The 25072-nt window shown below is 38.4% G+C and overlaps 1 long non-coding RNA gene across 1 annotated transcript; it reads left to right on the top strand.

The window, feature by feature from the left end:
• Positions 1-1098: 1098 nt before the first annotated feature.
• LOC101907487 (uncharacterized) lies at positions 1099-25072 on the top strand. Its single transcript, XR_003031452.2, has 5 exons — positions 1099-10896; positions 17652-17776; positions 17876-18047; positions 18284-18499; positions 20205-25072. It is a non-coding gene; the product is annotated as an uncharacterized lncRNA (long non-coding RNA).

The following is a 25072-nucleotide window of genomic DNA, read 5'->3' on the forward strand; positions in this document are numbered from 1 at the left end:
GAAAGAGACACACCTGGGGGTTCCTCTGACCCCCGGGAACACTTGACTCCAATGTCTTCCACAACCACGGATTCAGTTCATTTTGATAAGATTGACTTCAATCTTCCTGTTTGGTAATTTGCCTTTAGATTCTAAAAGAAATTACAAATTTTATTAAATCTGCCCTAGTTTTTTTTAGTGTAGAGCTTATCAGTATGGGTTTTTACACTTCCAACAAATCAATGGAAAACTTTTACACATTCTACCTTATAGGTTAAACACATCTAGGCAAATTATTGTATATAGGTTGGATAACAACAAGGTCCTACTGTATAGCACAGGGAACTCTATTCGGTATCCTGTGACAAACCAAAATGGAAAAGAATATGGAAAAGAATATATATATATATATATAAAATGTGTGTCTGGGTGCCTCTTGAGAAACCTGTATGCAGGTCAGGAAGCAACAGTTAGAATTGGACATGGAACAACAGACTGGTTCCAAATAGGAAAAGGAGTACGTCAAGGCTGTATATTGTCACCCTGCTTATTTAACTTATATAAAGAGTACATCATGAGAAACGCTGGGCTGGATGAAGCACAAGCTGGAATCAAGATTGCCAGGAGAAATATCAATAACCTCAGATATGCAGATGACACCACCCTTATGGCAGAAAGTGAAGAGGAACTAAAAAGCCTCTTGATGAAAGTGAAAGAGGAGAGTGAAAAAGTTGGCTTAAAGCTCAACATTCAGAAAACGAAGATCATGGCATCCGGTCCCATCACTTCATGGGAAATAGATGGGGAAACAGTGGAAACAGTGTCAGACTTTATTTTTTTGGGCTCCAAAATCACTGCAGATGGTCATTGCAGCCATGAAATTAAAAGACGCTTACTCCTTGGAAGGAAAGTTATGACCAACCTATACAGCATATTAAAAAGCAGAGACATTACTTTGCCAACAAAGGTCTGTCTAGTCAAGGCTATGGTTTTTCCAGTGGTCATGTATGGATGTGAGAGTTGGATTGTGAAGAAAGCTGAGCACCGAAGAATTGATGCTTTTGAACTGTGGTGTTGGAGAAGACTTTTGAGAGTCCCTTGGACTGCAAGGAGATCCAACCAGTCCATTCTAAAGGAGATCAGTCCTGGGTGTTCATTGGAAAGACTGATGCTGAAGCTGAAACTCCAATCCTTTGGCCACCTCATGCGAAGAGCTGACTCATTTGAAGAGACCCTGATGCTGGGAAAGATTGAGGATGGGAGGAGAAGGGGACAACAGAGGATGAGATGGTTGAATGGCATCACCGACTCAATGGACATGAGTTTGAGTAAACTCTGGGAGTTGGTGATGGACAGGGAGGCCTGGCATGCTGCGGTTCATGGGGTCTCAAAGAGTCAGACACAACTAAGCGACTGAACTGAACTGATATATAATGGAGTCACTTTGTTGTACAAAATAAATTAACACAACATTGTAAACAACTATACTTCAAAAAAAATTTTTTTAAGGCTCTGTTACTGGGGGTAGGGGACAGGGTATGTGGGAATTGAAAGGAGATGTCAGAAAACTCTATTTTATGATTTCTGAAATTGGACTTAAGAAATGATGTTTGAATTGTTATCCAGCTAGCAACCTGCTGGCTTTGGGTATAGCTTCATTGCACAGTACTAATGGTATGAATACAATAGAATTGAAGAGGTTAATTTTCTTTCTGCAAGAATGTTTTGGTAGAGTGTTTGTGAGTGGGTGAGATAATGGGCATTTGGGCTTCTTGTATTGTGTGTGGGGAGATGAATATCATTACAGCCAGTATGATGGACTATTTGGTAATATCAAAAGACTTAAATGTGCACATACCGTTTGTCCCAGAAATACTGCTGCTAAGAATATATCCTAGGATAATAATATAGACAAAAGGGCAAAGATATGTGTATGTACATAGGTATTCATTGCATCACTTTAGAACAGAAAAATGGAAACTGGAAATTTTGAATAATAGTAATTTGTATAGATTCTGATATAGCTATAACAATCGCTAGAGAATTATGCAGGTATTTTGCAAAAGCATGAATATGTGTTTGTATGTGTGTGTTTGTATATAATTGATACTTAAAAATCTGGACAGCAGTTTTAGTTAAGGTACCAGCAGGACCCAGATGGCACACTCAATTTGAGTAATTTGGGCCAGGTTCCATATAGGGGTTATTCACAAGGTGTAGGGAGGACATAGAGAAACAATGAGATATGGTACAAGAACCTGCAGCTGATAAGGGTGTGGAGGGTGGGATGTTCTTGCCGCATCTGTGCCTGCCTGAAGGAGCCAGCTGTGCTTGTGTCACTTCTTCCTGACCTCATGGACTGTAACCTGCCAGGCTCCTCTGTCCATGGGATCATCCAGGCAAGAATACTGGAGAGTGGGTTGCCATTTCCTACTCCAGGGGATCTTCCTGACCCAGAGATCAAACCCATGACCCCTGCACCTCTTGAGTTAGCTGGTGGATTCTTTACCACTGAACCACTGGGGAGGCTTGAAGGAGCCAGAGGAAGAGGCCATTAGGGAGAACTCTGTGGCCTTTTGACAGGATTTGAGACTTTTCTTAAAGTGATGGAGTCTTCCCAGAGCAGCTCCACAGTGTGGTTGCTGCAAAATGAGTATCTTGGCCTTTCTTTCCTTCCTCTCCTACTTCCTCTCCTACTCTCCTACTGGTGTCCTTCATTCATTTGAGTTTAACCTGAAGTCAGACTGCAAAAGGTCCACTGATGCAGTCCATGTAGATCAACCCATAAAACACAGAGCAGGGTGGCAGGATTCAAGGGGATCCCAAGGGGACAATCAGAAAATACCAGCTCAACAGATGTACAGCAGTATGTTAACAGAGGTTATGCTGGAGAGTGGAGTTTAGTTCAGTTCAGTTCAGTCATGTCCGACTCTTTGCGACCCCATGAATTGCAGCATGCCAGGCCTCCCTGTCCATCACCAACTCCTGGAGTTCACCCAAGCTCATGTACATCGAGTTGGTGATGCCATCCAGCCATCTCATCCTCTGTCGTCCCCTTCTCCTCCTGCCCCCAATCCCTCCCAGCATCAGGGTCTTCTCCAATGAGTCAACTCTTCGCATGAGGTGGCCAAAGTATTGGAGTTTCAGCTTTAGCATCAGTCCTTCCAAAGAACACCCAGGTGGATTCATATTCTTGTCTGTTTCTTCTAATTTCTTGACAATGAACATATCTGACATATGAGTTTTAAAAGTTGTATGGGTTTGTGTGTGAAAATAGTTTACCTTAAATTATCTGAAATTATGAACTTGCTTTACCAAAATTTAGTTGTTTTGTATCTGAATGCCTTCTCTTAACTCTTAAACCTTATTTACTTAAACAATATCCTCCTCAGGGTTTCTTAAGTGACAAAACAAGGAGTTTGCCTAATTCCAGCAGATGTTAACAATTGGGGTTGGGGTAGGGATTTAGCTTTATTTGGGAATGCTTATTGCCTTTTGATGAAATTATTGGTGCCACTGTGACATTTAAAGCCATTGTATGGAAAAGCAGTCTGAGTTTCTCAGAAGAAAGGAGCTTTAAAAGCCTAATGTAATTCTTTAATCCTGATAGAATATGGAATTTAGTTGGATTAGTAGATAGCATTATTAAAGCATTATTCTTGAAATGAATTTATTAGACCAGATTAAGATAAAATAGCCTATTTTATGTCCTTCAGGGGTGCATATAGAAACATTTATGTTATTGATTTTTGAGCACTTCTCTACCATGGAGGAGCCTTAATGTGCATGTAAGTTCATTTGTATCATTTCTTTTTAGATTCCATGTATAAGGGACGACATACGATATTTCTCCTTCTCTGTCTGACTTACTTCACTCAGTATGACTCTGTCTAGGTCCTTTCATGTTGCTGCAAATGGCATTGTTTTATTTTTAATATTGATACAATATTCCATTATATATATGTGCCACATCTTCTTTATTCATTCCTCTGTCGATGGACAGGTAGGTTGCTTCCATGTCTTGGCTGTTGTACACAGTGCTGCAATGAATCCTGGAGTGCATGTATCCTTCTGGATTATGTTCTTCTCTGGACATATGCCCAGGAGTGGGATGCAGGGTCGTATGGTAGCTTTTTTTGACCTTTTATACAGTTCATGCGGTTCTAACGGCAAGTATACTGGCTTCCCATTCCCTCCTCCAGTGGATCACATTTATCAGAACTCTCTGCTGTGACCCATCCATCTTGGGTGGCGCTGCTTGGCATGGCTCATAGCTTCATTGACCATAAAGAAGGCAGAATGCCAAAGAACTGATGCCTTCGAACTGTGGTGCTGGAGAAGACTCCTGAAAGTCTCTTGCACAGCAAGGAGATCAAACCAGTCAATCTTAAGGAAGATCAATGCTGAATATTCACTGAAAGGGCTGATGGGGAAGCTGCAGCTCCAGCATTTTGGTCATCTGATGCGCATAGATGACTCACTGAAGTCCCAGATGCTGGGAAAGATTGAGGGCAGAAGGAGTAGAGGGGATCAGAGAATGAGATGACTGGATGGCATCACTAACACAATGAACATGAACTTGGGCAAACTCCGGGAGATGGTGAGGGACAGGGAGGCCTGGCATGCTACAGTCCATGGGATCACAGAGTTGGACACGACTGGGCAACTGAACAACATGGTAGCTCTATTTTTAGTTTTTTAAGGAATCTCCATACTTAGTAGTAGTAGCAGTAGTATACTGTTCTCCATAGTGACTGTGCCAATTTACATTCCCACCAACAGTGTAGGAGGGTTCCCTTCTCTCCATACCCTCTCCAGCATTTATTATTTGTGGATTTTTTTGATTATAGCCATTCTGGCTGATATGAGGTTATATTTTGTGGCTTTGATTTGCATTTCTCTAATTAGCAATGTTGAAATCTTTTTGTGTGCCTATTGGCCATCTGTATGTCTTCTTTGGAGAAATGTCTACTTAGGTCTTCTGCCCATTTTTTGAGTGGGTTTTTTTGTTTTGATGCTGTTAAGCGTCATGAGCTGTTTGTGAATTTTGGAGACTCATCCTTTATTGGTCACATCATTTGCAATTATTTTCTCCCAAGCTGTGGGTTGTCTTTTCACTTTAGTATTTCCTCTGCTGTGCAGAAGCTTTTGAGCTTAAGTAGGTCCCATTTGTTTGTTTTTGTTTTTATTTCTATTTTTCTGAGAGATGGATCAAAAAGGATATTGCTGTGATTTATGTCAGAGCGTGCTCTGCCTCTGTTTTCCTCTAGGAGTTTTATTGTTTCCAGTCTCACATTTAAGTCTTAAATCCATTTTGAGCTTAAAGACTTAAATCCAGTCTTTCTCTGACTCTCTTTTACTTCTTTCACTTTTAAAGACTCTTGTGATTAAATTGGACCTCCCCCCCACCCCCAGATAATATGAGGTAATCTCCCTGTAATTCTAACTGCAACCTTAATTACTCTTTGGTGTAATATAACATATTCAAGGGTTCCAGGAACAGAATATGAACGTCTCTGGGAGTCATTATTCTGCTAGCATAGTCTATCTTCTGGAGCCTAAGTATGCCAATATGCATCCCATGTGGAAAATATATTCATCACATCACAAGATCTCCAATTAAAGCATCAACACAAATTAAAAAATCATCTAAGTCTCAGTAGCTCAAAAATCCCAATCACAACTATCATCTAAATCATGTATGGGGGATTTTTCTGCCTACCACATACATGTTACCTACTGAGGAATGAGCATAAGTAGATCAAGATAAAGAAATGACAGTATATTTCTCATCTGAAACAAGACAAATGAGAAAATAGTGGAGCAGCCTCTTTCAAGTACTGAGGGAAAAAATTGTTAATTAGAATTCAATACCCATCAAAATATATATATTTTATTCAATCTCAAATAAGACAAAAAAGAGAAGGAAAAAAAGCAAATGGGATATACAGAAAACATAGTAACATGATAGACTTTAACATACCAATTATGGCATGAAATGTAAATGTTTGAACACTCTAATAATTGTAAGGCATCGATTACCAGATTGGATTAAGAGTAAAACTCAATTATATGCTGCTTACAAGAAACACACTTTATTTATTTAAATTAATTTTTATGGGAGTATAGTTTGTTTTCTATGAAATAAGTTGTTTTCTTTGGTGCAAATAATATGACATTTTTCAAATCTCAGGATGTAAAAAATATTTCTGAACAGTAAGTATTTGGGATTCCTAGAAATTCTGGATAGCAGAGATTCTTTGTGAACTTTCTTTTTGAAGAACAGCGACAATTGGGAGCTTTTTTTCTCCCCTACTCCCAGGTGTAAAGATTAGTTGAGAGATTGAGTCTTCACTTAAAGATTATTTTAAAACTTTCTTAACTAGTGTTTTTCATTCCTAAAGGAGTGAAATCAACCTCTTTACAGTGAGTTTAACATCTGTTCTCAACTGATCTCCCTCAATTGCTGGCTATTTCTAATTTCAGCTAAACTATATGGTATCTGACACAGAATCTAAAATAATTGTATTGGGCATTTTTGTCACATTTGAAAAATGCAAGCATTAAGAACGTCTCTGAAAGTGAAACAGGGCAGTGGATGTGCAGACATCCGTTGACATTACCTGGCTTTTTCTCTCCCTTTAGTCAGTTATGTACATTTATGGCTCATAATGAGCACACTTTCTGATATTTCTAGTTAGAGCCAATTGAAGCAGATGGTTCATCACTTTCTAATGTAGCTATTAAATGTCTCTGCATTTAAGCCCTAAATGCATGCCTTTGGCTCAACTAACACCTTTTAATATGTTTGGTTTTCATTTTTTTTAGAATCGGAATTCTGATTATATAAGCTGAAGTTTTGCACAATACTCATTAAATTATTTTACCCTTTAAAAATAGCACAAATATGTATAAGTTAGCCTATGCATATATATGTACATGTTTTAAAACAACTGTTTTGATAGGAAGCTGTGGAAATGCTACAATATTGTCGTTCAGTTGCTATGACATGTCCCCCTCTTTATGACCTCATACTGCAGCACGCCAGGTTCCTCTGTCCTCCACTGCCTCTTGGATTTTGTTCAAACTCATGTCCATTGAGTCAGTGATGCCATCCAACCATCTCATCCTCTGTCGTCCCCTTCTCCTCCCGCCTTCAGTCTTTCCCAGCATCAGGGTCTTTTCCAGTGAGTCAGCTCTTAGCATCAGGTGGCCAAAGTATTGGAGCATCAGCTTCAGCAACAGTCCTTCCAATGAATATTTAGGGTTGATTTCCTTCAGGGTTGATTGGTGTGATCTTGCTGTCCAGGGGACTCTCAAGAGTCTTCTCTGGCACCACAATTTTAAAGCATCAGTTCTTCGGCAGACTTCCTTCTTTATGGTCCAGTTCTTGTATCCATACCTAACTACTGGAAAAGCCATAGCTTTGACTATATGGACCTTTGTTGGCAAAGTGACGTCTCTGCTTTTTAATATGCTGTCTAGGTTTTCATAGCTTTTCTTCCAAGGAGCAAACATCTTTGAATTTCATGGCTGCGGTCAGCATCCACAGTAATTTTTGAAGCCCAAGAAAAGAAAATCTGTCACTGTTTCCATTTTTTCCCTTTCTATTTGCCATGAAGAGATGGGACCAGATTCCATGATCTTAGTTTTTGAATTGAGTTTTAAGCCAGCTCTTTTCACTGTCCTCTTTCACTTTCATCAAGAGAATCTTCAGTTCCTCTTCACTTTCTGCCATTAGAGTAGTATCATTTGTGTATCTGAGGTTGTTGATGTTTCTTCTGACAATCTTGATTCCAGCTTGTGCTTTATCCAGCCCGGCATTTCACATAATGTACTCTGCATATAAATTAAATAAGCAGGGTGACAGTATACAGCCTTGTTGTACTCCTTTCCCAATTTTGAACCAGTCAGTTATTCCATGTCTTCTTCTTGACCTGCATACACGTTTCTTAGGAGATAGGTAAGGTGGTCTGGTATTCCCATCTCTAAGAGTTTTCCACGACTTGTCGTGACCTACATAGTCAAAGCTTTTAGTGTAGTCAATGAAGCAGAAGTAGTTGTTTTCCTGGAATTCCTTTGCGAAATTTCTCTATGATCCAGTGAATATTGGCAATTTGATCTCTGCTTCCTCTTCCTTTTCTTTTTTATTTTATTTTATTTTTATTCTTTTTTTTTTTACTTTTAAATTTTATTTTATTTTTAAACTTTACATAATTGTATTAGTTTTGCCAAATATCAAAATGAATCCGCTAAAGGCCCAGCTTGTACATCTGTAAGTTCTTGGTTCATGTACTGATGAAGGCTAGCTTGAAGGATTTTGAGCATAAACTTGCTAGCATGTGAAATTAACCCAACTGTATAGTAGTTTGAACATTCTTTGGCATTGCCCTTCTTTGGGATTGGAATGAAAACTGACCTTTTCCAGTCCTGTGACCACTATTTAAGTTTTCCAAATTTGCTGACATATTGAGTGCATCACTTTAACAGCATCATCTTTTAAGATTTTAAATAGCTTACCTGCAATGATAAAGGACAGAAATGAATAAGGACCTAACAGAAGCAAAAGAGATTAAGAAGAGGTGGCAAGAACACACAGAAAAACTATGCAAAAAATATCTTAATGACCTGGATAACCATGATGATGTGGTCACTCAGAGCTGGACATCCTGGAATGTGGAGTCAAGTGGGCCTTAGGAAGCATTACTATGAACAAAGATAGTGAAGGTGATCGAATTCTAGCTGAGCTATTTAAAATCCTAAAAGATAATGCTGTTTAAATGTTACATTCAACGTGGCAGCAAATTTGGAAAACTCAGCAATACCGTAGTCCATAGCATCACAAAGAGTTGGACACGACTTAATGATGGAACAATAACAACAACAGCAAGAATGTCCAGAAATATTTGAAATATTTGTGGCTTTTTTCTTATAAAGATCAAAATATTTTAAAAGAATATTTACTTTAAGAATTATCAGAGTTCAGTTCTACATATAAGAGAAAAAGGACCAAACTGATAATTAAAGTTTAATAAAAAGTCAAATTATATAAATTTAAGGTGTATGTGAATCAAACATTTTTGAACCCAACAGTCTGGGATCTCATACTTTTCACCTTGAATCTTGAAATATCTTTTCAAGGTTCCTAATCAATTGACTTCAAAATCAGTAGATCATCAAGATTATCCTAAATGGGCCTGGCTTAATCAGGTGAGACTCTTAAAAGCTGGTCTGGACCCTCCCTGAGGTGAGAAACTTTCTTCCTTGCTGGCTTTGAATAAATAAGCTGTCACAAAATAGTGGTCATGTGGAGAAGCCCAGGTAGCAAAGAACTGTGAGTGACTCCTTTGGAGCCGAGGGTGGCCTTCAGCAAGAAACTAAAACCCTCAGTTCTGTACTGCAAGGAACAGAATTCTCCTGACAGTGTGAGGGAGCTTGGAAGTGGAACTCTGCCCAGTCGAGCCTCTGATGACCCAGTGGATGCTTGGATTGCAACTCGGTGAACCCTGAAAGCAGAGAGCTCAACTCAGTTCGCTTCTGACCTCCAGAAACTGTGAGGTAATGGATGTGTTTTATGTAACTGCTAAGTCTGTGGTAACTTGTCACACAGCAACAGTGACCTCACACAGTCCCCTCGTCTCTAATCTCTTCTAATTTTTCTTTCATGCTTCGGATAGCATGGTTTTTCTGAATGAAAATTTTGGTAGTATTGAGATTTCTCCTCTGCGTAAAATCTTGCAATAACTCTCCATGGTCTAAAAGATGACGTTGACACTTGCCGAGTGTGTTAAGAACCTTCCTGCCCTGGCACTCACCTACCTTTTCCTCTCCTCCTCACACTTCTCTTGTGCATCCTGTGCTTTTACAGTGGAAACCACTGTGTGCCAAACACTCTTTCACTCCCATGCCTTTGTATGTGTCCTTTTCCTCGGATTGCTTATCCTTTCCACCACCTTGTAGGCAGTAGGGTTATTTCCTGGTGTTCCTGTGTCTTACTTCCGGGTATATTGTAAGATGGCACTTCCCTTCTCCAATAAAGGTAGGTATGGCCATGTAACTTGTTTTGGCAAATGAAAACAGAGCAGAAGTGACAAATATCTCATAGATAGAGACTCGAAGAGCCATTGAATAATTTGTGAAATCCCCTTTTCTTGCTGTAGTAATTAGTGGTGCTCTGGACAAAGGAGACTCTGTCTGGGTCCCGGAGTGAGTCCCCAAGCTAAGCTGACAGGTTTGGGACCTATAAATCTTTGTTGTTATAAGCCACCAAGACTTGGGGATTTGGGGTTCCTGGGGGATAATTTATGTTATACTGATGGATATGTTACTCCCTCTTGTCGAGATATGCATCCTATAGACTCAGCTCAAATTCCTGACTTCTCTAGACAGTGGAAGATTTTCTTCTCTGTGTTCCAATAGATGTTAAACCTACCTCTTTATCTCTATAGTATCCATAGATTGCTGCGAGGGTTACTTGGGTAAATAGATAAAGTGCTTATTAACAATAGCTGGCACATTATAAGTCCTCAAAAAGGATTAGCTATTCTCATCACTGGGGCTTCCCAGGTGGCTCAGTGGTAAGGAATCTTCCTGCCAATGCAAGAGATGTAGTAGATGTGGGTTCCATCCCTGGGTCACGAAGATCCCCTGGAGGAGGAAATGGCAACCCACTCCAGCATTCTTGCCTGGAAAATTCCACGGACAGAGGAGCCTGGCAGGCCATAGCTTATGGTGTCACAAAGAGTTGGACATGACTGAGCACACACACATGCATTCTAATTATGATAGCACCTCTCTTGTTGTATTGCAATCATCTGTTAAATATTTGTTTAGACAGTGCTTATTTGGAGAGCAAGGACTATGTCCTTTTTCATCATTGTATCATAGACACCTGGCCCAGTACCTAGACCATAGAAGGTATTTACTATATATTTGCTAATAAATGTTTATTTAATATATTCCAGAAATCCCAATTTCTATATTTTCCACGCAAAAATCCCCAATTTGTATTTTGTTACCGTAATTTGTAGTGTGTTTAAGAAAGTTATGCTTCTCATTATTTTCATAGCTGTTGAACAGTGAGGGACAGTTACTAGACTATATTTAAGATTTTAGTAGACTTAAAGTCAGCCTGTGACCTTTGACAAGTTGTTTAATCTTTTTAAGCTTATCTTCATCTTTAAAATGGATGCCTACCTACCTCATGTGATTGTTATAAGGAATTAACTATGTTTGTGTGCTCAGTCGTGTCTGAGTCTTTGCAACCCCATGTAGCCCTCCAGCCTCCTCTGTTCATGGGATTTTCTAGGCAAGAATACTGGAGCAGGTTGCCAGTTCCTGCTCCAGGGGATCTTTTCCAACCCAGGGGTCAAATCTGTGTCCCTTGTGTCTCCTACATTGGCAGACAGATTCTTTACCACTGAACCACCTGGGAAGCCCCATTAACTAATTTTTTTTGTAAAATAGCACAGTACCTGGACAAAGGAAAACAATGAATTTTTTAATGGTTGACTTACATATTGGCAGAAAGTGAAGAGGAACTAAAAAGCCTCTTGATGAAAGTAAAAGTGGAGAGTGAAAAAGTTGGCTTCAAGCTCAACATTCAGAAAATGAAGATCATGGCATCCGGTCCCATCACTTCATGGGAAATAGATGGGGAAACAGTGGAAACAGTGTCAGACTTTATTTTTGGGGGCTCCAAAATCACTGCAGATGGTGACTGCAGCCATGAAATTAAAAGATGCTTACTCCTTGGAAGGAAAGTTATGACCAACCTAGATAGCATATTAAAAAGCAGAGACATTACTTTGCCAACAAAGGTCCATCTAGTCAAGGCTATGGTTTTTCCAGTGGTCATGTATGGATGTGAGAGTTGGACTGTGAAGAAGGCTGAGCACTGAAGAATTGATGCTTTTCAACTGTGGTGTTGGAGAAGACTCTTGAGAGTCCCCTGGACTGCAAGGAGATCCAACCAGTCCATTCTGAGGGAGATCAGCCCTGGTATTTCTTTGGAAGGAATGATACTAAAGCTGAAACTCCAGTACTTTGGCCACCTCACGTGAGGAGTAGACTCATTGGAAAAGACTCTGATGCTGGGAGAGATTGGGGGCAGGAGGAGAAGGGGACGACAGAGGATGAGATGGCTGGATGGCATCACTGACTCGATGGACGTGAGTCTGAGTGAACTCCGGGAGTTGGTGATGGACAGGGAGGCCTGGAGTGCTGCGATTCATGGGGTCGCAAAGAGTCAGACACGACTGAGCAACTGAACTGAACTGAACTGAATATATTGTGAAATGATTGCTAAATAAATTTAATTAGAATTTGTCATCTCATATAGATACAATAAAAAAAGAAGAAAAAAACTTTTCTTAATTATTTATAATTTGTTATTATTAGTTCTTATATTTACCTTTGGCTTTTCATAGCTAGCTTTAAGTATTTGAAAAATGAGGAGTTTAATACTTGCCCCTTTATTTTTCATAGAAATGATATGACAATAATTTTTGCCACATGCATTGAGTTTCATACTCTCATTGTAAGTAAACATGAAATAATATTGTGTATATTTAACTATTTGAATTAAAAACAATACCAGATGTTTCTGTTGTCATTGTATGAGAAATTCACTCATGTAGTTAGCAGTCAATATAATACAATTCTACAAAGAACACTCGGCTTGTCCAAAGAGATGTTAGATGTAAAAGCACATTTTACCTATCTTTTCTGCAATATCACCATTACATTGTTTCTATCTCAAAGAACCAAATATTATCTGTATTAAATCTAGATGTACCATTTTTTACAGCTCCTTGCATCTTTAAAGGTAGCTGCCAAAAATACCAGAGAAGGAAATGGCAACCCACTCCAGTATTCTTGCCTAGAGAATCCTGTGGACGGAGGAGCCTGGTGGGCTGCTGTCCATGGGGTTGCACAGAGTCGGACACAACTGAAGCGACTTAGCATGCATACATGCATTGGAGAAGGAAATGGCAACCCACTCCAGTGTTCTTGCCTGGAGAATCCCAGGGATGGGAGAGCCTGGTAGGCTGCAGTCCATGGGGTCACTAAGAGTCGGATACTACTGAGCATCTTCACTTTCACTTTTCACTGTCATGCATTGGAGAAGGAAATGGCAACCCACTCCAGTGTTCTTGCCTGGAGAATCCCAGGGACAGGGGAGCTTCGTGGGCCACTGTCTATGGGGTTGCACAGAGTCTGACACAACTGAAGTAACTTAGCAGCAGCAGCAGCAGCCAAAAATACTGTCCGTGGGTAATCTTTAAAACCTTCTAGAAACCCTGTTCAGGTCTTTTCAAATGAAATTGCAATCTAGTTAAAACTAAATATCCCTTTAGAAATAGAAGAATGAAGAAGATTAAAAAAGAAAATGGTTTAAAATATGACTCATTCTTCTGGTTTGAGGTTTTAAAGAGACATGCAAGGAAGAGCAAAATATAGATTTTTATTTCATGATGAGTAAAAAAAAATTACCTTAGTAGTAAAGTGATACCATTTTGCATGAAATACTGCAATTTCTTGAAAGAGTAATCAAAAAACTAATTTGGATCATGGTTAGCGAAGTTCACACTAAGTTTCTTCAAAACACAGCTCCTAATGTTTCTCCAAGCTTTTCATAGATCTATAATGGTAGAATAAGGAAAATATTTGATATTAGGAGATATTTCCTCTGCATCATAATGAAACTTCTAGTTATCATTTTCACTATTTTAGCAAGATTTATATTACTGTAGGTGAACTTGTAGTCCGTTTTTCTTTTATATACCACTTTCCAAAATTAATTACAATAGTCTGAAGTATAAATTGTGGTGAATGAGTGTTTGGAATTGATTTTTTCTTATAAAATATTTTAGAAGTTAGAAGTAGCCTTAAGTGGTTGAACCAGTTTAAGATGACTTCACTTTTAGAAGAAACTAAAGCACTTTGTTTCACCATCTATTATAGCTTTTCTTTGTCAGTTTCTTCTGTTGTAAAGAATATAGCTTGTTGTTATCATAATCAAAATGATAGAATGTATATTTGAAAAACAGGATTCTTATAAATTCTTGACTCAGAATTCTCCAAGCCAGGCTTCAACAGTACGTGAACTGTGAACTTCCAGATGTTCAAGCTGGAGTTAGAAAAGGCAGAGGAACCTGAGATCAAATTGCCAACATCCGTTGGATCAATGAAAAAGCGAGAGTTCCAGAAAAACATCTACTTCTGCTTTATTGACTATGCCAAAGCATTTGACTGTGGATCACAACAAACAGTGGAAAATTCTTAAAGAGATGGGAATACCAGACCACCTGACCTGCCTCCTGAGAAATCTGTATGCACGTCAAGAAGCAACAGATAGAACTGGATATGGAAGAACAGACTGGTTCCAAATCGGAAAGGGAATATGTCAAGCCTGTATTTTGTCACCCTGCTTATTTAACTTATATGCAGAATACATCATGAGAAATGCTGAACTGGATGAAGCACAAGCTGAAATCAAGATTGCCAGGACAAATATCAATAACCTCAGATACGCAGATGACATCACTCTTATGGCAGAAAGTGAAGAACTAAAGAGCCTCTTGATGAAAGTGAAAGAGGAGAGTACAAAAGTTGGCTTAAAACTCAGCATTCAGAAAACTAAGATCATGGCATCTGGTCCCATCACTTCATGGGAAATAGATGGGGAAACAGTGGAAACAGTGACTGACTTTATTTTTTGGGGCTCCAAAATCACTGCAGATGGTGACTGCAGCCATGAAATTAAAAGACACTTGCTCCTTGAAAGAAAAGCTATGACCAACCCAGACAGCATATTCAAAAGCAGAGACATTACTTTGCCAACAAAGGTCCATCTAGTCAAGGCTATGGTTTTTCCAGTGGTCATGTGTGGATGCGAGAGTTGGACTATAAAGAAAACTGAGCGCCGAAGAATTGATGCTTTTGTTTTGTTTTTAGATTTTTTTTTTTTCGAATTGATGCTTTTGAACTGTGGTGTTGGAGAAGACTCTTGAGAGTCCCTTGGACAGCAAGGAGATCCAACTAGACAATCTTGAAGGAAATCAATCCTGAATACTCATTGGAAGGACTGACGTTGAAGCTGAAACTCCAATACTTTGGCCACTTGATGCAAAGAACTGACTCATTTGAAAAGACCCTGATGCTGGGAAAGATTGAAGGTGGGAGGAAAAGGGGACAACAGAGGATGAGATGGTTGGATGGCATCACCGACTCAATGGACGAGTTTGAGTAGGTTCCAGGAGTTGGTGTTGGACAGGGAAGCCTGGCATGCTGCAGTCCATGGTGTTACAAAGAGTCGGACACGACTGAGCGACTGAACTACGACTAACTATAAATTCTTGACTCAGATGACTTAGTGAATTACTGTTGGAGCTGTTATTTTCATACCAAGAAATTTCCAGGTTAGAAATTTCATATGCAGAATTGGCAATCATGTGTTTATTTGAATACACAATGATGTGATTACAGCCACTGTCAGCAATATTTTCTGGTGCCTCAAAGGTTAGCACTAAACACTTAAAAATGTGACTGTTAGTTAACAAGTAATGATGTAATTGGTTTGTGTTTCTAGCACTTATTGTACCCATATGAACAACAAAATAAGAACAAAAGTAATTTCTTCTGGGATCCATTATTTACTTCCTTTCCTCTAAAAGTAAATGCTGCACTAGAAGAGTAATTTAGAAAAATACCTTTTATGTACAAAATATGCCATGTTTCAACATTTTAACTCAAAACAGCATCTGCATTTTCAAAGGTATAAATTGTCAATCATGACAAAACCACCATATTGCCATCTAATACAGCGGAAAGGCAAACATCATTGCCAGAGCCATCGTGTACATAGTGTGGGGTGTTCCATGTCCTGGGCTTTGGAAATCAGACGGACCTTGTTTCTCTCTTCCCTAGTTTCTCCTTCTTGCTGTGTGAAACAGCCAAGTGACTCAGGGTCCTTTGGTCTTAGGTGTACAGATTTTTAAATGGTGATAAAAACATTTCAGCCCTAGGGTGTGGCTCAGATGGTAAAGAATCTGGCTGCAATGAGGGAGACCCGGGTTCAATCCCTGGGTCAGGAAGATCCCCTGGAGAAGGAAATGGCAACCCAATCCAGTATTTTTGCCTGGGAAATCCCATGAACAGAGGAGCCTGGTAGGCCCCAGTCCATGGGGTGGCAAAGAGTCTGACACGACTGAGTGACTAACACACACACAAAAGCATTTATCTCCCAAGGTTGCTGTGATGGTAAATAAACCCTTGTAGAATATACTGTTTGGTACAGGATAAGTACTTAATCCCCTAGAGGAAGAAATGACAACCCACTGTAATATTCTTGCCCGGGAAGTTCCGTGGACAGAGCAGCCTGGTGGGGTTACAGTCCATGCGGTCACAGAGTCGGACATGACTTAGCACTCACACACAAGCACTTAATACTATTACTATTTTTATTACAAGTGTAGTATTTTATATTTTTATACTTTATACACTACTTTCATATAAGGTCTCTCATTTGAGATGATTAGCCTCCTGTATGACAACACAGCTTTTATCACAGAACTATGTACAAGGATTTAATAAGCATGATTGCTACTGGATTTGTTCAAATGAATAAGCAGCATATTCCCCTTGCTTTGATGTAAGATCACAATGTGTGAAAAGTAATATTTTTAACTCAAATTGTTCCTGACTTGAAACCATTTAAAGGTACAATTTCATTCATTTGCCCTTGTGAGGCTTTATTCCACAAACTGTCTATTACCCCACTTTATAAATGAGGAAGAGAAATGTGAAATAATTTCCCTAAGGCGAAAGGCCAATCAGCTCTATAACCAACCTTCATTTGATGATGAAATGTTTGAAATATGTTATCTTGCCTAGCTCTTGATAAATCCTGAAATTTTCAAATCTAGTTGAGCATCTGAATACACAGGAGTGAAAAGCAGGCTAAAAGAGAGTGGTGGTGTGAAGTTTTTGGTAGTGACCCTGCCATCCAGTCTTGGCCATTTCTGCCTTTAATCTTCTCAGTAATCAGCAAGTATTAAGTCCATTTTAAAACTACCCTGTAACCTCCAACCTTAAGAAAATGAAGATAAGTTTTTTCAATGAGAGTTCTTGCAAACACATTTCACCCAGAGGTTGAGAGTTTTTTTCCTCTCTTGATCTGGATGGAGTTAAGTTCTTGCCAGAAGGAAGCAGAGTGGCATGACCAATATGACCTGGTCTCGGAATGACCTGGCGCCATCTTGCTTTGGGGAGTATTTCTAGCGGTGGATGATAGTTGCTGCCATTTTTTAATATCCAAACACGCTGGTGACAGTGGTGGCCAGTTTACTCAACAAAGCTGTCTAGCTAGCTGACAAATTTCAGTTTTTCCCTGGGGACAAAATGTTCTAAGAGTCTTGTGGGAAAAGAGGACAGACATGGAGACTTTATTATTTCATTCTGATTTGTGCTTGTTGCTATTTATGAATGGCTTCCATTTAATTAGGTGTTTTTAAAATTTAAAACAGTGTTTATGATAACTAACTCTAATAACTCCCAAAGCACAAACTTGGGACATTAACTATTGTGGGGGGTGGTATTCAAAAAGTCTTTCAATCACAAGGCTGTAATTGATTGTATAGCACATGAAAGAATTATTTATTGTTTTACAGGATAATTATGGAAACATGAAAAACAGCTTCCACTGCTAAGTAAAACCCAACTTCCGTTTTTCAGAAGTTTTGTTGTAAAAAATTTTAACCCAATGAACGTATTTGCTTTAGATTTATGAGTTAAGGTAAGTCAGAAGGGGGTCTTTCATTTGGGTGTTTAACCAGGAAACTTATTTTGAAAAGGGAAAAATAAAACTAATTTAAAATTTCTTGTTTCTTTGCAGATAGTTTCCAAACCTGAAGGGACAACTGAGGATAAAATTAAATGGAAAGGGACATTAAGGAGTCAGTGGTCATAGGAAAGAAAGCACACCGAACAGTGTCATCAGTAAATTACTATAACCCCAGGACACTAACACCCTCGGAAAAAGTGCATGGCCAATAATGCTTTTATGGGTATACTTAATAATTTTCTCCCATGATAAAAATTAAAACCAAAGTGTTTCATGGAGTCATTCTGAGATAATCTTTGAAATATTATCAAAAAGGAACTGGTCTATTTTATACTTCAGGGAGGGGAAAATGTTCACATTTTAGATAGCGTTCTGTGATTATTTTTAATGGGAAAATAAAATATAGGTGACTTCTCCAGGAATCAATATCCTCTTTTCTCCATTCTTGGTGTTTTGCAGGCTGATTAATTTGCAGAGGTTGAGTTTGATTGCCACTGAAGCAGAAAGCATTATAGATTCTCTGTTATTCTTCAAGCCACTTGGCTAAAGTCTACAGTTCTGTCTCTATGTATTTATCTACCTTTCCACATGGCGCTTAGCACCGGAGCTTTGGGCCTCTCCTAAACATATTGTGAAAATCTTTTGTGCTGAATTCTCAAGTCTTGCTGTGAATAGGTAACTACCCCCCTCAACCCCCACCCAAGATAGCTGTTCTGTGAGGTAAAGGTAAATGAGCCAGAGAAACAGGCATTTATGAAGCAGCTTTGTGTGTCTATGAAAAATGTATCCAGCTAAATTTTGAAAGCAAAAAGGGGAGGCTCTGAAGGTCATAAAATTTATATAAATCATATAGCAATTAAAGAAATAATGACTGAAATAAAACTTGCTCAACATCTAATGTGTGGTATTTTTAAATGGTTGAATGGAAGAATTCAGTATTTTCAACACTCATGGTATACTGGCTTGGTTATGGTTATTGGTTATTAATCAATCCTGGATAAATTTTTTTTCAGTTTCTAATGAACAGTTAATTGAGTAAACTGTATCATTAATCTTCTTTAAATCACCTCTTTTCAAATGTTTGAAACATTTGAAACAAAGCATAAACAAAGCAAAAAGCAATGTTTTTTGATAAGTCAATTCTTTGATCAAATATTTCTCTGTATTTTACATATTTCAGCATTAAATAATGGGATTATTGTAAATTGTTTGAATTTATAGATATTCTCAAAGTTGCATAAATATGTGTGTTGGAAAAAAAACTAGGTAACATTTGTATAGCTAGCTCCAAAGGTTAATTTGGTTTAAATACAAACTGAGTCAGGTATTATAAAAGCCTTTCAATATATTTGATCTACTTTTTGGGAATATGATGATAAGTTATTGTACAGCTTGTTAGAGTGATTGTCAAAATACATTAAAAATACAAACTGCATAAAGTCAGGCCCTTTTTGAAGGAAAACTCAGTTGTAAGGTAAATGTATTTCTTATGCAGATAGAGATTTATGCTTTAATAATTATGGTGATATTTATATAATGAAAAATGGAAAGTTCTTCAATTTTGGTAGTTGTTGAAAATGTTAATTCATTATATTTTCTGAAACATAAAGAAAGCATTAAATACTTTAATATAGAGTCTCCACATAAAATAATCTGAATTCTTTCCCAGAAGCAAATCTAGAATCAAATTGGTGAATCAACACCATTATTGCCACTGCAAACAGCTACTTAAGAAATCTGCTCCCAATTAACCTTATAGACAAATGAAAAACCATCTTCTAAAAACAGACACACTTATTTCTGTAAATATGTAAATTCCTCAGCATTTCTAAATGTTGAAATAAACTGTTTTCAATCTGTATTTATAGATTAGAGTTGGGAGCAATTTCTCTATCCTTTACAAACAGCCTTGACTGCCTACTCTGAGTTCAAAACTGCCTTAAAATGTGTAATTTTTTGTATACAAAAGGCATTCTAAAATTGTATTATGCAGTTATTGTGCTAAAAGAATGACCCTTGCCATGCTTTGTTTACTGAATGTCAAATTTTCATTTGTATTACAGCTGTGTACCACAGCAGTTTCGGTTTTGTATGAAGGGCAACTAATGCACAAAACAGTCAAACCACAGAGCAGTAATTAGTCTGGAAAAGATCAAAGTGTGCTCTTCTAAATCCAGCCAATTTGCTCTGGGTGTGCAAAACCAATAGTCTTTCTTTTGCTAAGGTCTCTTATTAATTTTTGCTTTCGTTTGCTGCAGAGCAGCTGCTTTACTGTCAATCCAACATCCTGCTTAAAAAAAAATCCATTTTGATGCCACAAATGCAATTTCAATGGGTTTAGGAATAATAACCAGCTTTTTTTTTCCTATCCCACTTCTAGGAGATAGAAACTTGAAAGTTTTCAGCATCTGTAAAGTGAAAGAAAGCGACAGAAGGCATAGCACTGTTTGGATTTGTTGCTCTAGAAAAAGCTGAAGATGAATGATCTGTAAATATTTCTGCTTTTAGTGCTTTTAACCAGCTCTGTTCTTATCTGCTGCTTGGCTCTCCTTTTAGTATGAGTTTTTCTTATCCTTTTTATAGCCACATTATGGTTTTTTAATGGAGATGTTGAATGATCCAAATTATTAAGTAAATTGATGGCAGGAAAAAAAATTAAATGAATGGTTTACATTTCTTGGAAAGCAAACGCTAAAATCAGGAGTATCACCTGCTATTTTCTTGATGTAATTATTATTATTTTTGAGTATGAAAGTGGTCATTGCAAATGATAAATAAACTTTATTAGAGGAGGTGATTCAAACTTGTGAAGATGAAAAAGTACAATATCATCACTTAAAAAATGAAATATAATCCTGGAGAATATACTCTACATGTAGTGTATGGATTTCTCCCCTTTTCCATTTCTGTCATTTTGCTTATAATAGTCTCTCTGGCAGAAAGTAGAGAGAAAAAAGTTGGTCAGTTTATTGATTCCTATTAATATGGCAGCTTTTCTATAATTGTTACCTTGAACTCTGCTCAAATATTTTCTTTCTCTCGCTCTCTCTCTCTCTATATATATATATATGTACTATTTCTTAGTAAATTTCTTTACCCAAGCAATGGATAGTAACATGTATTAGCTGAGTAAATCTGTTTTTATGTGTTTGCTGTCTCAACAATTTTCCTGACTTCACAACAAACCACTTAAATTTTATTCTGAGTACACTCCAAATATATGTCAAGTATTTGTTTTAGTGTTAATATAACCAGACACTGAAATACAGCACCCCCAAACCAAAAAGTGTAATGAATGAATTTGCATAATGAAAAGAAGCATAATAATTCAATCTCATTTACAATAATTGATTCATAAACAAATGTGTCATGTCCATGAAATGGCCAGATAGGTTTATTCTGAAAATATTTTCAACTGAACAAAAATTTAGTGCTTTTGAAAAATAACAAAATACAGAGGTTATCTCTTTCTTCACACAATGTGTACAAATTAGGCACTAACTACTGATTTTACTCTGAACTAACCATGACATTGGAGAAGGCAATGGCACCCGACTCCAGCACTCTTGCCTGGAAAATCCCATGGACGGAGGAGCCTGGTAGGCTGCGGTCCATGGGGTCGCTAAGAGTCGGACACGACTGAGCGACTTCCCTTTCACTTTTCACTTTCATGCATTGGAGAAGGAAATGGCAACTCACTCTAGTGTTCTTGCCTGGAGAATCCCAAGGATGGGGGAGCCTGGTGGGCTGCCGTCTATGGGGTCGCACAGAGTCGGACACGGCTGAAGCAACTTAGCAGCAGCAGCAACCATGACATACTAAATTAACTTCAGCTTCAGAGCCCTCATCCTTTTACTATAATATTTGGTGTCTTATTAAAATTTGTCATTATCCAGGTGACTCAATGGTAAAGAATCCTCCTGCCAACATAGGAGATGCAGGAGACATGGGTTCAATCCATGGGTCAAGAAGATTCCCTGGAGGAAGAAATGGCAACCCACTCCAGTATTTTTGCCTGGAGAATCCCATGGACAGAGGAACCTGGTGGGATATAGTCCATGGAGTCGCAGAGAGTCAGACATGACTTAGTGACTGAGCATGCATGCACGCTATAGTCCTTATGATGCATTCCATTCTTTTTCCACTCATCATTTTTGGAGGGGCCAACTCTGAGTATAATAATGTGATAGGAATACATCTATTGCTAGACAGGAATTAAATATATTTAACCTATGTTTATAGCTGCTATTATAGAGTCTTTACCTGAATCTCTTATAAGACAAATTGAAACATGACTTTAGGCAGATAAAGTAGTCTCAGGGAATGTATACAAAATCTCATTTAGAAAATTGTTTAAAATCTGGGCTGAGATTTTTTTGTTGTTGAGGTTTGATTGGTACACAGCATTGTATTAGTTTCAGGTGTACAACATAATGATTTGATATTTGTATATATTGTGAATTGATCACCATAAGTCTATTTGACATTCATCACCATAACTACAGAATTTTTTTTCTTGTGATAAGAAATTTTAAAATCTACTCTTTTAGCAACTTTCACATATGCAGTACAATATGGACTGAGATTTTTTAAAGATTCTGAGGAGAAAGAGGTTCTAGAGAATTTAACAGACTTTCTTCCCAGAAAAAGAAGAAAAGCTAATTTATAAACTGTAAACTGGTAGTCACTATCGATTTGTATTAAATTGTCCAGAGAGTGGTTTGTGAATTCTTGCAAAAGTAATTGCCATTGGCCAATGTAGTAAGGCAAGACAAAGATGTAAGAAATGTTAAGGACGAAAAAGAAAGACACAGAAAACTTAAAACAGCCAGCAGAGTATTAAAACAGATGGAAGAGTTCAATGACATGCTGGATAGCAGACCAACTATAACAACAACAGAGTTTTTATATTTGCACTGGTCAATTAAAAAATAATAGAAACTGTGCCTTCATTATAGCAACAAAACTTGAAATATCTAGAAAGTGATCTAACAAAATGTAGAAAATACTTGTAGAAAAATATTAAAATTCTATGAAAAGGCCCAAAAAAACTTTTGTCTAATATGATCACAGCTTTTATTTATTTATTTATTTTTATTTATTTGGTCACGTTGCATGGCATCTTAGTTCCCTGGTCAGGGATCAAACCCGGGCCCACGGCAGTGAAAGCACCGGGTCCTCATCACTGAACCACCAGGGAAGCCCTGATCATAGCTTTTAGAAAAGAGTTTGAGACATGGTAGACACTGAAGAAATATTTGTTGAATTAATGAATCTGAAAAAATGAAGAGATACATCATTGTAATCAGTGGGAAAGTAAAGGTTGTAGAGCCCTTAATTCTTCTTCCAGTGCAGTTCCAATATGGTAGAGGGAAGCTTTAAGGAGGATAAGTGGGATTGGAAAGGTTGTATAAGGGAGAGTAACGGCAACAATGGGCCTCCCTGGTGACTCAGTGGTAAAGAACCTGCGTAGTAATGAGAAGACGTGGATTCGACCCCTGGGTGGGGAAGATCCCCTGGAGAAGGAAATGACAACCCACTCCAGTATTCTTGCCTGGGAAATTCAATGGACGGAGGAGCCTAGTGGGCTACAGTCCATGGGGTCACAAAGAGTCAGACACAACTTAGTGACTGAACACGCACACAACAGCAACAACAACATAAAATAAATTAGCAGCTGGGCAGATATTGATGATAATAGGATCAGATCAGTCACTCAGTCGTGTCCGACTCTTTGCGACCCCATGAATTGTAGCACGCCAGGCCTCCCTGTCCATCACCAACTCCCGGAGTTCACTGAGACTCACGTCCATCGAGTCAGTGATGCCATCCAGCTATCTTATCCTCTGGCGTCCCCTTCTCCTCCAATCAACTCAGTAACAGGTGCTTGGGAGCCAGGAGGGGCAAAATGAAATAATACAATTTTCAATTAACAGAAGCTATCTTGTGTGGAGAATCCCAGGGACAGAGGAGCCTGGTGAGCTGCCATCTATGGGGTTGCACAGAGTCAGACACAACTGAAGTGACTTAGCAGCAGCAGCAGCAAGTAATGAAATAAAATTGGAGACTCTGATGGCCTTGATAGTTGTCACTATCCAAACAGCACTTGATGAGTCAGTTGATGGATTGTCTTGAACAAAATAAAATAGGATAAGCACAAGGGGGAAGCCTTGTTCTTAAGTCCAAAGACTCAATGACAAAAACACAGTATAAGAGAAATGCCTTAACATTACCACATGTAAAAAATTTAAGAGTTTAGTTAATTTTAAGCTCAGTATGAATTAACAGGATGAAATAACTGACCCTTCTCCTTCCCCAAATAAAGCAAAACAATCATTTTTAGGCCACATTAATCAAGAAATAAAGTATAATTATATAAGCTGAGATGGCACCCCACTCCAGTACTCTTGCCTGGAAAATCCCATGGACGGAGGAGCCTGGTGGGCTGCAGTCTATGAGGTCACTAAGAGTCGGACACGACTGAGCGACTTCACTTTGACTTTTCACTTTCATGCATTGGAAAAGGAAATGGCAACCCGCTCCAGTACTCTTCCCTGGAGAATCCCAGGGATGGGGGAGCCTGGTGGGCTGCCGTCTATGAGGTCACACAGAGTTGGACACGACTGAAATGACTTAGCAGTATATAAGCTGAAACTCTTGACTCTGTAAGCCCAGTCTTCTGATATCAATACTTATCTCTCATAGCAATTCAGATTCAACAGATATGAGCTTTCTCTCCTAAATCCACTGTTCTCTTGATATTTCTTGTCTGGGAGGGCCTGTCTTCGTAAGTACTACACTACCAGTGAAATTCCTTATGCCCCTAACTATTGAGTCAAGTCGTCCTTATTTCAGATCTTTTCCTTATCCCCACATACATTTGGTTTTCCGTGTTTTTGTTTTTCATGTTAGCCATTGTTCATCTCTCTCTCCCTTGCTATCATGTTGTTTTAGGCCTAACTACTCTGTGGTTGTTTAGTTGTGGACAAAGTTGTGTCCAACTCTTTTGTGACCTCATGGACTGTAGCCCGCCGGGCTCCTCTGTTCTCTATCCTACTCAACTCTCAGTTTCCTAGCTTGTCAGTCTCCAAACTTGCATGACTAGCTACACAATTTCTAGGGTATGCGTTCTTAAAATGCAAATATGATCATATTTCCCAACTTGAAACACTTCCATTGGTTTTCATTCTTCCTTCTCATTACCTGTGCTCTATCCATAACAGTATTTGGAGCATGCATATCCAATAT

This window comes from Bos taurus, chromosome 21, assembly GCF_002263795.3.
Source record: "Bos taurus isolate L1 Dominette 01449 registration number 42190680 breed Hereford chromosome 21, ARS-UCD2.0, whole genome shotgun sequence".
NCBI lineage: Eukaryota > Metazoa > Chordata > Mammalia > Artiodactyla > Bovidae > Bos > Bos taurus.